The sequence below is a fragment of the Cervus elaphus genome, chromosome 4 (genome assembly GCF_910594005.1).
Source record: "Cervus elaphus chromosome 4, mCerEla1.1, whole genome shotgun sequence".
Taxonomy (NCBI): Eukaryota; Metazoa; Chordata; class Mammalia; order Artiodactyla; family Cervidae; genus Cervus; species Cervus elaphus.
In genome coordinates this window covers 65,457,595-65,468,143 of record NC_057818.1, presented here as the reverse complement: position 1 = coordinate 65,468,143, position 10,549 = coordinate 65,457,595, and positions in this window count along the sequence as shown.

The following is a 10,549-nucleotide window of genomic DNA, read 5'->3' as shown; positions in this document are numbered from 1 at the left end:
ACAGCCCACTCTCTTTCTGGGAGAGGGTTATAGGTCCAAATGTCCATGAGAACCTCTGACCGCACAGAGATTTGTCTGTTACATACATGCAAGCAACCTGCGGCTCACAGCTGATGCTAACCACAAACCTTCACAACCAACATCCACTTCCTTTCTGAAACTGAGAAACCCCGAAGGCCACAAGTGTTGAGTCACACGTCAGCTTCACCCTCGGCTGCTTCTCTGAAGGCTTTGAGGTGGTTCACAAACCCAGCTACCGCCTTCAGACAGACGGAAGACAATCAAACCGATCTACAACAAGACGGGGCAAAACAAAACCCAAACCTGCAGAAGGAGCCCAGAGAGCAGACTGTGGCAAAGTCGTGCATGGACCCGCCGTGGACGGGGTGCTCGGGTGGGCTCTTCACCACGGGAGACCAGGCCGGGGTCACATCCTTCATGCTGCCCTTTGGGGCTCGGGAGCTGTGTTGGGATGGTTTGGACTGCCGATCACGGGACACGAAGGGTTTAAACTGAACTGACGTGTGCACACGACCATCTGTAAAGTAGATGGCTAGTGGGAAGCCGCTGTGTAGACAGGGAGCTCAGCTCAGCGCTCTGTGACGACCCAGAGGGCGGGATGGGGGTGGAGGGAGGCTCTGGAGGGATGGAATATATGTATATCTGATTCACGTTGCTGTCTGGCACAAACTAACACCCCATTGTAAAGCAATTATATTCCAATTTTTTAAAAAGGGTTTAAGCTGAGCTGACCTTCACCCTGGGCAAAAGCAAGAAGGAATTCCATTTCACGGAAGTACAAGCCCAGGGGTGTGGCAGGCTTTGGGTTCAGCAACATCCTGAGGATTCCTCCTGCAAGGCGGGAGTCGACAATTACTAACATCACCCCGAGGCAGGGCTCTGTGGCCGGTTGAACAGAGGTGCTACCCCTAAAAAGTACGTCCGGCCCTCCCCCCGTACCTGTGAATGGAGCCTATTCAGAAAAAGAGTTTTTTTAAGATTGTTTTTGATGTGGAGCACTTTTAAAGTCTTTATTAAGTTTGTTACGATATTGCTCCTGTTTTTTGTGTTCTGGTTTTTTGGCCCCAAGGTATGTGGGGTCTTGGCTCCCTGACCAGGGATCAAACCCCCACCCCCTGCATTGGAAGGTGAAGTCCTAACCACTGGACGCCAGGGGAGTCCCCGGAAAAAGGCTTTTGCAGATGTAATTAAGGATCTCGAGATGAGACTGTCCTAGATTATTTGGGCGGAGCCTAGCTCCAACAAGTGTCCTCAAAAGAGAAGACAGAGAGCAGAGGAGGAGAGGAGTGTATGCGGGCAGAGACACGGACCACGCCGCCCCAACTGAGGAGCGGCTGGAGCCCCAGAAGCTGCAAAAGACACAAGCCTCTGAGGGTGTGTTCCCCCACCTCACCCCCGCCCCCGGCTCTGACAACTTGAATTTGGACTTCCAGCCTCAAGTCAGTCCTAAGGAAATCAACTCCGGATATTCTTTGGAAGGACTGATGCTGAAGCTCCAATACTTTGGCCACCTGATGCGAAGAGCTGACTCATTGGAAGAGACCCTGATGCTGGTAAAGATTGAAGGCGGGAAGAGAAGGGGACGACAGAGGATGAGATGGTTGGATGGCATCACCAACACAATGGACATGAGTTTGAGAAAACTCTGGGAGTTGGTGAAGGACAGGGAGGCCTGCTGTGCCGCAGTCCATGGGATCACAAAGAGTTGGAAACGACTTAGCGACTGAACAAGTCATCAAGGTGATGGTATTTGTTACAGAGGTTGGAGGAACCTAATGCAATCTCTTTGGTGGAGGGTCAGGAGATGGCTACCACAGCCAGTTTGGGCCACTTGTTTTCATCTGTGTGTGTGTGTGTGAGTTTTCCAGTGAGGGAGAGAAAAGTGCTTCTCTTTCGTTCATCTAATTGGGCTGTCTTAAGTCCTGCGCTCATTTTGTGTGCATGCTAAGTTGCTTCAGTCATATCAGACTCTCTGCAACCCCATGAACTGTAGCACATCAGGCTTCCCTGTCCTTCACTACCTCCCAGAGTTTGCTCAGAGTCATGTCCATTGAGTCGGTGATGCCATACAACCATCTCATCCTCTGTCGTCCCCTTCTCCTCCTGCCTTCAATCTTTCCCAGCATCAGGGTCTTTTCTAACGAGTCAGTTCTGCACATCAGGTGGCCAAAGTATTGGAGCTTCAGCTTCAGCATCAGTCCTTCCAATGAACTGATTTCCTTGAGGACTGACTGGTTTGATCTTGCTGTCCAAGGGACTCTCAAGAGTCTTCTCCAGCATTATAAAGAGGTATCTGGGACTTCCCTGGTGGCCCAGTGGTTAAGAATCTGCCTTGCAATGCAGAGGATGTGGGTTCAATCCCTGGTTGGGGAAGTAAGATCCTACATGCCCCAGAGCAAGGAAGTCCATGTACTATGAGGAGCAACAAAAGAGCCCATGTGCTGCAAGCAAGACCCTACACAGCCAAATAAATAAATTTAAAAAAAAAAAAAAAAAAGAGGTATCTGTGCACCCAAGTCTATCTTTCCCTCTTAGTCCCTGAATGATATAACCCAACAGTTGTTGACTGGGAGTGATTCTGTCCCCTCCCCAGGGGCATCCGGCAACGTCGGAAGACATTTTCTGGTTGTCCCACAATTGGATGGAGCATCATGCTAGTGACATCTAGTGGTTAATGCGTAGGACAGCTCTCTCCTCCCCCACTTCAGCAAAGAATCACTTGGTCCAAATGAACCTATTTACAGAACGGAAATACTCACATAGAAACCAAACATGCGGTTACCAAAGGGGATAGCAGGTGGGGGGCGGGGGGGGGTGGGATGAGCTGGGAGTTTGGGATTAACATATACTTACTGCCATCTATAAGACAGGCAAACAGGGACCTCCCTGGCGGTCCAGTGGTTAGGACGCCACGCTTCCACTGCAGGCGGCACAGGTTGGATCGGGGAGCTAAGATCCCGCATGTCGCACAGTGCAGCCAGAAAAAGGGAGGAATTACAATAAAAAATAGGTAAACAAGAAGGAGCTACTGGACAGCACCGGGGACCCGACTCAATGTCTTGTATTAACAATAACCTAAAGGGAAAAGAGGCTGGAAAAGAATAGATATACGTGTATAGAAGAATATGTATATATATGCATAACTGAACTGCTGTGCATACACCTGAAACTAACAACATTGTAAATGAACTATGCAAAAAGAGAGAGTGAAAGTGTTAGTCACTCAGTCGTGTCCGAAACTTTTCAATCCCATGGACTGTAGGTGCCAGACTCCTCTGTCCGTGGGATTCTCCAGGCAAGAATACTGGAGTCAGGAAGGGTGGTTGCGGGGGTTGTCAGGAAAAGGAACTCAACTGCAAAGAGAAAAAGAACACTGGGGTGGGTTGCCATGCCCTTCTCCAGGAGAGCTTCCTGATCAGGGATTGAACCCTGGTCTCCTTCATTGCAGGCAGATTGTTTAGCACTGAGCCACCAGGATCCTTCAACTACACACACACACATATATATATACTTCATATGTTTAATTATATGCATCTACAATTATAACTGAAAGTAAAGAATCGCCCCCCAAGGCTGGTGCGTCCTGGCCCCGCCCCTACAGTCTGCAGTCAGGGCCCTGCCGGCTCATTCCAGCCACGCCCATCTTTCCTGCTCACACTTTCTGGGTGAAATGCAGGCTCTTTCCCTCATCAGGGCTTCAGGGCTGAGAGTGCTGCTTTTGCTCTGTTCTGATTTCTGACCCATGTCACTGCTCCAAAGAAAAGTTCACCGAAACCACCCATCACAGAGATCTGTCAGGTGATACTCCGTATGAGCACCTTGTTCAAAACACGTCTCCAGATGTCCATGCATTTTACCCTGTAGAGAATCTAACTTGGTAATAACGCCCCATTCTCCCTTCCTGAAGCCCTGATAACTCCCAGTGTAGTTTCCGTCTCTATAAACTGGCCTGTTCTGGGTATTTCTTACAATTGGAATCATACTATGTGTGTGTGGTCTTTAGTGTTTGCTTATGTTACTTCCCTGGTGGTGCAGATGGTAAAGAGTCTGCCTGCAACGCAAGAGATCTGGGTTTGATTCCTGGGTCGGGAAGATCCCCTGGAGCAGGAAATGACAACCCACCCCAATATTCCTGCCTGGAGAATCCCATGGACAGAGGAACCTGGTGGGCTACAGTCCGTGGGGACACAGAGAGTCGGACAGAACTGAGCATATCTCTCTATCTATCTATCTAGGTGATTCCTCGTTGTAGTTTTGATTTGCATTTCAATAAGATGTCAGAATGTGGAGGCTTTTCATGTGATTTTTTAAAAAACAGTGTGAGTAAAAGTGACTTCTGGAGCTTGGCCTCTTGACCATGTGCCCTGTTTTGAACGCTTCTTCCAGGACCTGCCCAAGGACATCTGTTGAGGACAGGGGTTTTCCCTTACATCCCCACAGGCCTGGTGAGGACACATAGGTTTTTGCTGTTACAAAAGCCACCAGAAGGCGACAGCATGTCTTCACGCTCCACTGGTGTTTTTTGTTTTGGTTTTGGTAATTGAACATTTATTTTCTATTGAAGTAGAGTTGATTTCCAAGGTGTTTGTTTTAGATGTACAAGAACTTGGTTTAGTTATACACAAACATATATCTATTTTGGGGGGAAGGGGGTCTTTTCTGAAATAGGTAATGTCAGTGTGTTCAAGAGTTCCCTGTGCTACCCCTGTAGGTTCTTTTGGATGATCGGACAATAATTAGTGTGTATTTACTTAATCCCACCCTCTTAATGTCCCCCTTCCCCTACCATTTTTTTAATAATCATAAATTGGTTTTCTAAGTCTGAGTCTATCTACATATTAGTTTATTTGGATGAATTAATAAATTCCATGTTTAAGTGACATGTCATTTCTCCTTCCCTTTCTAACTGATGTCACGCAGCGTGATAATCTCTCAGTCCAGCCACGCTGCTTCCAAACCATTTCTTCCCTCTTTTGGATGGCTGAGTGCATGCCCACGACTGGACGGACCAGTTACTCTCTTTTTCTCTGTTGATGGACACTTTGGTTTGATGCTCTGTCTTAAATATTGTGACTAGTGCTGTCCTAAAAATAGCAGTGCATGTATCCCTTTAAGTTATGAATTTCTCCAGAACTGAGGCAAGAGGCGGGTTTGTCCCTGAAGGTGGTAACTCAGTACTTCATGTCTTATGGGGTCTCCATACCGTCTCCTTCATGCGGGCACCCACCCATTTACATCCCCACCCACAGAGTGGGAGGACTCTTTCCGCCCACCCTGCGCAGCACTTTATCTTTGTAGATCTTCTGGAAGACGGCCATTCTAAGGGCTGTCAGCAGATACCTCGTTGCCGTTTGGGTTGACATTTCTCTAACAGTCATCCTGAGCACCTCTTCATGGGCTTTATGGCCATCTCGATGCCTTCTTTGGACAAACGTCCACTTAGGCCTTTGGCCCATTTTTGTATTAGGTTGATTGCTTCGTGGGTTGGGAAGATCCCCTGGAGAAGGAAATGGCAACCCACTCCAGTATTCTTGCCTGGAGAATCCCATGGACAGAGCAGCCTGGCGGGCTTTATAGTCCACAGGGTCACAAGGGTCGGACAAGACTTAGCGACTAAACCACCACCAGCACATGAACTGTCTGCATGTTTTGGAGATGAACTGCTTGCTTTTTAAGTTCATTTGCAAACATTTTCCCCCACTTTGAGGGTTGTCTTTTCCTTTCATTTAGGGTTTCCATTGCCATGCTAAAGCTTTTGATGATAATAAGGGTCCTTTCGTTCAGTTTTATTTTTCATTATTCTAAGAGTGGATCCAGAAAGAACTTGTTGTGATTTTTATCAAAGCCTGTTCTGCTATTAATATATTTTCCTCAAGAGGGTTAGAATAATTGTCCCTCCATCTAGCTCTTTAACCGGTCTGGAGTTTCTTTTTCTGTAATTGGTTAGGGAGTGGGGTAACTTCATTCACTTTTCACCTGTTAAGGAACCCCACTCTGTCCTCTATCCTGACTGTTCACAATTTACATTCCCAGCATCAGTGTAGGAGGGATCCCCTTTCTCCACAATCTCTCCAGCACTTATTGTTTGTACACTTTCTGACAAAGGCCATTTAACCCGTGTGAGGCAATGCCTTATTGCAGTTTTGATTTCGGTTTCTCTAAGATTTCATGATGTGGAGGCTGTTCATGTGATTTTTTTTTTTTTAACGGTGTGAATAAAACTGACCTCTGGAGATTGGCCTCCGGACTGTCTGCTCTGTTTTAAATTCTTTTTCCATGACCTAACCGAGGGCATTATTTGAGGACGGGTGTTTTTTCCTTACATTCGCGCAGGCCTTTGTCAACAAAGGTCCGTCTAGTCAAAGCTATGGTTTTTCCAGTAGTCATGTATGGATGTGAGAGTTGGACTATAAAGAAAGCTGAGCGCCAGGGAATTGATGCTTTTGAGCTGTGGAGTTGGAGAAGACTCTTGAGAGTCCGTTGGACTGCAAGGAGATCCAACCAGTCCATCCTAAAGGAGATCAGTCCTGGGTGTTCATTGGAAGGACTGATGCTGAAGCTGAAACTCCAATACTTTGGCACCTGATGGGAAGAACTGCCTCACTGGAAAAGACCCTGATGCTGGGAAAGATTGAAGGCAGGAGGAGAAGGGGATGACAGAGGATGAGATGGTTGGATGGCATCACCGACTCTATGGACATGAGTTTGGGTAAACTCCGGGAGTTGGTGATGGACAGGGAGGCCTGGCGTGCTGCAGTCCATGGGGTCGCAAAAAATCGGACACGACTGAGCGACTGAATTGACTGACCCAGGCCTGCCTGGTATCAAGTGCCCCGCAGCGGATGTTTTCCCGTTGTTGTTACCAAAAGTGGCCACAAGGCGGAAGAATTTCTCCATGCTCCACGTGAAAGGGATGAAAGTTAGTCACCCAGTAGTGTCCGACTCTCAGCGACCCCACGGACTGCAGCCCGCCAAGCTCCTCTGTCCGTGGGGTCCTCCAGGCAAGAATACTGCAGTAGGTTGCCGTTCGCTTCTCCAGAGAAGCGAGCACAAGGAGCCGGGCGCGGGGCGATGCGCGGCAGCGGAAACCCACGAAGTGAGGAAGGGGGAAAGCGGTCACCTGGGCCGACCGCCCCGCCCGCGCACGTCGGTCCACGAGGGGCGCAGCGCGCCGCGGCGGCATGGTCGAACGAGGGGGCGACCCCCGTCGCGGGCCCGCCCTCCTGGCCGCCCGGGAGCGGGACCGGGTACACCGGCCGGTGCCCTCGCGTCCACCGGCCCGGGGACCCGACCCGCGCTCGGGCGAGCGCACCGGCGCGGGCTGCGGCGGGGGCACCCGCACTCCCCGCGCTCAGCAACGGCGGCGGACAGACCGCGGCGACGGGCAACCCAGCGGGGCCGGGCGGGCGGGGAAGCGAGACGCACCCGGGCGCGGCCCGGATCGGCGGATGGGGCGGACGGACGGACGGACCGAGAGGTGGCGCGCGCCACCGCGAGGGGCCCCCGGGCCGTTGGAAACCACCCGGACGCGAGTCGGCAGGCGGCCCCAGCTCCCGCGGCGCCCAGGACTCCGGCCGGCCTCCCCAGACCCGGGCCGCTCGCGGGGCTCGCGCCCGCCGCCCCAACCCGCAGCGCTGCGGGGGCCGGGGAGAACGCTCTCCCGCCGAGTCAAGCTCCCCGCGGCCCCCAGCCCGGGGATGCCAGCGGCACGGAGGCCGGGGACGACACCCACGGCCCCGGACAGGTGGGCACCCGACGGGCAGCGAGGGCCGAGGACAGGGCCCCGAGAGAGCGACACGCCCGGGGGCGGCAGGACAGCAAGCGCGGGCCCCACCGCCACACGCGGTGGCGCTCCCGGGACGCCGGCCACCCCGGAGCCCCCACGCCCCGGCCCCGCCGCCCGGCCCGCGCGCAGCGGAGGGGCCCGGCCACCGTCCCCGGCAGATCGGCCCCCATCGAGTCCGACCCCAAGGCTCACGTCGAGGGAGGCGGCCCAACCACCGGCCGCGGCTCAGGGCGAGAGCAGGCGCCCTCATGCTTCACGCTTTGGGGGAATTAAGTTTTTCTTTTCCTTTGGATTACAGTCGGTGTCTGTTGCTCTGTTTGTTTTAGGTTGGCAGGAACTTGATCCAGTTCTATATAGAGGTGCATCTGTTCTGTTCTTTTTAGGAGTCTTTCCCAGACCGGCTCTTTGAGAGTGTTCAGTAGACTGCCCTGTGCTATTCAGCGGGGTTTTTGGATTATCTCCTTGCTATCTAGTAGAGTGTGTATGTTGAGGAGGGCATGGCGGCCGCTCCGGTGTTCTTGCCTGGAGAGTCCATGGACTGCGGAGCCTGGTGGGCTGCAGTCCTCGGGGTCGCAGCGTCGGCCACGGCTGACCACAGCACAGCGTGTATGTTAACCCCGCCTCTAAATGGCTCCCTTCCCTTCCCTTTGTTGAAATAATCACTGGTGGGCTTTATTAGTCTGTGAGTCTCCTTCTGGTTATGAATTTGTTCATTTGAAAGAATTTATAGGTTCCACATTAAGTAACATAATATTTCTCTCTCTCTCTGACTTTTCTCAGTAGGGTAAATCTCTGGGCCCATCCATGCTGCCCTCAATGGCCTTTTTGTTGTTGTCTTTGATGGCTGAGTGTATTCCAGCGTCTAGATGGACCAGTTACTCTCTCTATTGGACATGTGGTTGATGCTATGTCTTGGAATTTGTGAATTGGGCTGCCATGAAATAAGGGAGCAAGTGTTATTTTAAATTCTGATTTTATCAGGATCTAAGGCAAGGGGTGGGCTTGCCTCATCAGGTGGTAACTATACTTACTGCTTTAAGGCATCTCCACACTGTTTTCCTTCCTGGCTCCACCCACCCAGTTATATCCCTGCCCCGCAGTGTCGGAGGATTCCCCATTCCCCATACCCTCAGCAGCATTTAATCTTCGTAGATCTTTTGGAAGATGGCCTTTCTGAGGTCGTTGAACAGATAACCTCGTTGCAGTTTTATTGGCATTTCTCTATAAGAGTGATGCTGAGCATCCTTTCATGTGCTTTATGGCCATATTAATGGCTTCTTTGGACATATATCCCTTTCAATCTTGGCCTGTACTTCTGTTGGGCGGATCATGTTTTGATATTAACCTGCAGGAGCTGTTTGCATGTCTTGGAGTTTAATATGTTATTTTTAAATTTGGTTGCAAACATTTTTTTTTCCTGATTTTCGGGGGTTTGTTTTTTGTTTGTTTCATTCGAGCTTCTCTTGCTGTGCAAAAGCTTTTGAAGTTAATGAGGTCCCTTTTGTTCAGTTTAATTTCCTTTTTCGTTTTTCTAAGTGTGGATCCAAAAAGAATTTGTTCCAATTTATGTCAAATGGTGTTCTCTGTAGTTTCCCTAAGAGGGTTAGAGTCATCATCCCTCAAGTTAGCTCTTTAATGGGTTTGCAGTTTCTTTTTCTGTATTGAGTGAGTAGGCATCATCATTTCATTCACCTTTCACCTGCTAAGGAACCCCACCCTGCCCTCCATCCTGACTGTTCACAAATTACCTTGGCAGCATCACTGCAGAAAGGATCCCTTTTCTTCAAAACCTCTCCACTCTTTATTGTTCGTAGACTTTTAGACAAAGGCCTTTCTCACCCTTATGAGCTGATAGCTCCTTGCAGTTTTCATTTGCATTTCTCTAATAATTAGTGATGCCTAGGTTTTGTTGTTATTTTTATGTGCTTTATGGCCACATGTATGCCTTCTCTGGAGAAATATCATTTAGAATTTTGGCCCATTTTTCTATTGATTGTTTGTAGCTTTAATAATGAGCTGCATTAGCTGTTTGGGAGACAAATTTGTCATGGGAATCTTCGTTTGCAAACATTTATTTCCCATTCTGAGGGTTATCTTTTGGTTTCAGTTTTCCCTTCTGTGCAAATGCTTTTAGAGTCCATGAGGTCTCTTCTGTGGACCTGTGTTTTATTTTTCATTACTCTAATAGGAATTGATCCAAAAAGAAACTGCTGCAATTTATGTCAAACGGCATTCTGCCTGTATTTTCATCAAGAGTTAGAGAGTCATCATTATTATGTTTAGCTCTTTAATCAATTTGGAGTTTCTTTTTTCTATGTGTATTAGGCAGTATGCTGATTTGATTCTCTTTTCGGTGTTTAAGGAACCTCCTCCCTGCCCTGCACCGGGGCTGTTAACAACTTACCTTCCCAGCATCAGTGTAGGAGGGTTCCATTGTCTCTACACCCTCTCCAGCATTTATTGTTTGTAGACTTTTTGACAGAGGCCATTTAACTCGTATGAGGTGATGTCTCCTTGTAGTTTTGATTTGGGTTTCTCTACGATTTCGTGGTGTGGAGGCTGTTCATGTGTGTGTGTGTTTTAAACAGTGTGAATAAAACTGACCTCTCGAGGCTGGCCTCTGGGCTCACTGCTCTGATTTGAATTCTTTTTCCAGGACCTGCATGGGTGCGTGCTCAGTAGCCACAGTCGTTCCCAACTCTGTGTGACCCCATGGGCTGTAGCGCGCCAGGCTCCTCTGTC